This window comes from Arachis ipaensis, chromosome B04 (assembly GCF_000816755.2).
Source record: "Arachis ipaensis cultivar K30076 chromosome B04, Araip1.1, whole genome shotgun sequence".
Taxonomy (NCBI): domain Eukaryota; kingdom Viridiplantae; phylum Streptophyta; class Magnoliopsida; order Fabales; family Fabaceae; genus Arachis; species Arachis ipaensis.
The window spans coordinates 23,210,808-23,215,238 of record NC_029788.2 but is presented as its reverse complement, the minus strand read 5'-3'; the positions used below and the strand labels follow the sequence as shown (position 1 = coordinate 23,215,238).

Sequence of the window (4,431 nt, the reverse complement as noted above, 5' to 3'; positions counted from 1 at the left end):
GAGTAGATATTATCATATAATTGTATAGTTTTTTATATGGTCAATGAGTTAAAATTAAGTTCATTGTATACATGATAGTATTAATACATTAGAAAATTCTACATGCTCTAAGAGAAGAAATAAGAATCCCTGCTCTATTACATTTAATTATACTGTGGTTATCAATAATGTGACTCATTTTTACTTTCTAAAATTAAATTTTCAAAATTTTAAAATCCACTTAACTAGCTAAACCCTCTCTTCTCCTTCTAAGATTACTGATATATCACAATATAGATAAAATAAGAAGAAATATCATTTATTTTTACAACATCTAAGAAATTCTCGTTATATTATATTATTACCTTGTGTTGCATCAGCTTCAAATGGCTTATTATCAGTAGCCGCAGCAGCATAGGTGAAAAACAGTAACATCAACAAAAAGGCTTTCATGGTATTCATAATTAATTTTCTATAAAATATATGAGATGAGAAAGATGAGAAAACCTGTGGGGATGTGTGCTCTATTTATAAGAGTATATATTGGGAGACATATATGTATATGTGTATGTATTGGTATGTGTTAATTTGGTAGTTAGGATTGGTAGTTGAGCATGAGAGAAACTTCATGTGCCTGCTATGGCGAATTAATTAAAGGGACGACCTTTCTTTCATTCTTGATAGTTATCATTATATTGAGTACTATTGGATCTGCATAAGAAATAAGAATGGGATGTGATACATATCGATTGTTAAAAAATGAGAACTACACTCTTTGGTATTGTAATGAAGTAATAAGTTTTAATTTCCAATGAATATATTAACAATATAAGTCGTACAATATTTTTCTTTTTCTATGTATTGAATTTTTCTAATGGTAATCAGTGACTAAGAGAAGAAGGGTTAAATTTTAACCCATTTTTGTTGAATATTAATTTTTGCCTTTTTAAAAAAATTTAAGGAGATATTTCTGTTTTTGTCTCGTGCCGAGTTGAGAGACCCTTTTATTTTTGTCTCCTGATAACCAAAAACTGAAAAAAGAGTAGGGAAGAAGAAATAACACCAAAAATATCCTGGTTCATCTACTAGATGCAATATAACTTATATCCAGTCTCTATCACAATAATGATGGAATTTTACTATGTTTTCACAACATTACAAACACCAATTTTTCTTAAGAACTATCCATTTTTATCTGGGACAAATCCAGATTCTACACCCAATCTGAATTTGACTAGGACTTAAAACCTAGCTTTTAACTGCAAAGTGCTAACCCAACTTGTAAGAGAATCCCCACAGGATCATGAAACACAACAGAAAGATGTACAAAAAAACTCTAAGACATCTATGACTTTTTCTCTAATTTTGATCACTGCCTTTTCCCTCTCACTGGCTTTTTCTTACAAACCTCACCATGTTTGTCTTTTTCACCATGAGACTCAGACAGACAAAACTAAGAAAAAGAAAATAAAATGAACATCATTTAAGGAGAAGAACTCAGGAAGCTCGGGTAACTATGAGAATTCTGTGCTTTCACTTACTCTCCTTGATCTCAACCCTTGGCCGTTCACCCTTAATATAGAAGGGGAAGCTTCCAAGGTTGAAACCCTAACCCAGCAACTTTCTCTCCTATCTTGAGTAGCAGCAGCTTTGAACAGAGAGAGATGAGAGAGCCGAGGCTAATGCATCTAGGCTTACCTCATCTTTCTCAACCCTTTTTTTCAAGCTTTTTCCATCTTAGCCATGGATCTTGACTTTGGCCCCAAGAATGGATTCTGATTATTGATGGGCTTCTGACCCAGGAGTGCTTCAGGTTTTTCATTTTTACTTCTTCTTACTTGAGACTTCAGAAGCTATCTTCTTTCTTTGATGAACAAAAATGAAAATGAACTTTTATCAAACTAGATCTTCTTGACACAGGCGGATTTGCTTCTACTTTTGGCAACGACAGTCTTAAAACTTTTCTTCAAATCGTTCCTTCAATGGCAAATATCTATTTTGACTATTCTTTGTGACTTTACTTTTTCTTCCATCTTCTTCTTTGATAGATTGAAGTGACTAAAAGCAAAGAGAGATAGGAGAGAGAAGAAGAAACTTTTGAAAGAAGTATTGAAAGCAAATTAAACTCAATTGAATTCTCACTTCCATTTTTCAAGACCAAAAGTAACAAGTGTGAGACTTTTGGCTTCTTGAAGAAGCTTCCTTTTGATTAAATCAAATCTACTTAATATATTAAAATTGGGTTTTCCCCGACTAATAAAAGTGAGGTGTCACTTTCTCGCGAACCCATTTTCCATCCAAAATGAATGCATTTAATGAATAATGCATAATTATACTAATTTAGGAAAATATCTTTATTATAATTATATAAAATCAATATTTAATGCATTATTAAACTAATTATGAATCGAAAATATTTTTAAACATTTTAATTATATTGATACCCTTCTAATTCTTATTCATTATCCAATGATTTTATTAGTGGCAAGTTGTTAACCCATTTATATTGATAATAATAATAATTTTATTAGGATAAATATCAAATTCTATTCCTAATATAAAAATATAAAATTTAATTCCTTCTATTTTTATTTTATCACTATAAAAGACCATGTATACTAGAAGAAAATATCATTCGTCTACCAATTACTCTTTCATTGGATAGCTTTTACAACAATAATTATTTTTCTTCCTATGAGGCGTCGTTGCAAGAAGGCAACTATCGTAGACACAAACTACCACACTCTCCAACTTCCGTGCTCATCATTCGGAGCTATATATGATATGTTATCCATGAAGTATTTATAGACCATGTTGTTGTATGCATAAATAAAAAATATTTCGTATTTAAATTTAAGTCATTTACCTGTTTGTGGCATATTGTAGCGTGAAATTACTTTCAATTTGTGTTGTGTAATGATATTATGCTCTAATTTAAGCTTTTACTTTAGAACTGTATTATGATTTTATCTCATATTTTTTCTTAGATATTAAGTTGACGTATTTTTATTTATTATTATTATTGAAATAGATATGATATGAAAAATTAGATTTTTTTTTCTATTACATATTTTCTTATTTTGATCAAGTAAATAGATTATTTTTATTTATAAAATTTTTGTATGGGTAAGATTATTATATTATAATAAAGTTATGCGGTCAAATAATTTTATCAATTAAGTCCTAACCAAATTAGATATGCGTGTTTTTTTTATATGTGGTCATCATCGTCCTCTTTTTTAACATTGTCATTGTTGTTTTTAACTTCTTCTTTTTTATCGTCTTCGAGATTCTTTTTCAGAACGTTTCTTTAATAATATTATCATCGCTATATATAGTATTTTTTTGTGGTTTGTGAGTCTAGATCTAAGAGTCAACTCATTTTTTTAATTTATTATTCTTCCTTGACTACTTCGTAGAATAAAAATGTATTCTTCATTTTTCATCGAAGTTGATCCTTTTAAGGTACAATTTATAATTTTTTATAGTATCTTTTATATATTCATTCTATTATATTATTCTTTTGATAATTTAATGATTGTTCTTACTCCAATTTATTCTTTTCATCTAATGTTTCAGTGCGATTGTCTTTTGTCACAATCGTTTACAATGCACCACATCTATCAAATACCATCTCAAGTTGTACTCACTGATTCGGGTTCTAATTACATAGATGTAAGCGTCCAACGAAGGGACAATAAACTCTATTTTACCGAAGGATGGTTGAATCTACTCATATATTATGACCAACCTAATGGGATGTGGGTAAAGTTGGATTTCTTAGGAGGAGCTCGATTTTTTATTGAGGAATTGTTTCTACGGAGCTTTGTAGGCCAAGTTCAAGTTCCATCCCCTCCATGCTTTCTACATTTGCCCGAAAATCTTCAAAGTGGAGCACATAATGAGATTGAATTCCCTCAATTTAAGTTCATTTTTGATAAATTCGTGTCAAACTCGGAGATGCAATTTCAACAATTGGTAATATATTCAAATTTTCTTATTTTAAATTTTTCATAATTAAAATAATTTTATAACAGTGAATCTTTTTCAGAAATTACCGGCCTTCTTTTGCATCAATACAATGCCATTGAAGGAAATAAATGTCAGTTTAGTTTCTCGGTGTGACAATTCTATACCTTGCCGCAGTACATGGATAGCGGATGATGAAACTTATTTAACAAGGGGATGGTCTGAATTTGCAAGAATTTTAAATGTTTGAACTTATGATGTTGTTTCAATTGGTTGTCGTTACAAGAATGACTCTAATCTACACGTGTCTAAAGACTATAATAGATTAAATATTATTTAAGTAATTTACTTCTAATATTGGTATTTGATTAAATTAATTTTAGAGAAATTTAAATTGTTACCTCAATTTATATATTACGACTACTCTTCTTGGATATGTTATTTTTAAATTTTTTAATATAAAATTTCTTTTTTTTCGACTTT

At 29.4% G+C, this 4,431-nt stretch overlaps 1 long non-coding RNA gene across 1 annotated transcript in view; it reads right to left on the bottom strand.

The window, feature by feature from the left end:
- LOC107637718 overlaps nt 1-502 on the bottom strand; it is a 1,155-nt gene extending 653 nt beyond the window's left edge. The window contains exon 1 of the long non-coding RNA XR_001619481.2: nt 345-502. This is a non-coding gene — a long non-coding RNA (uncharacterized LOC107637718). The remainder of the gene's footprint in view (nt 1-344) is intronic.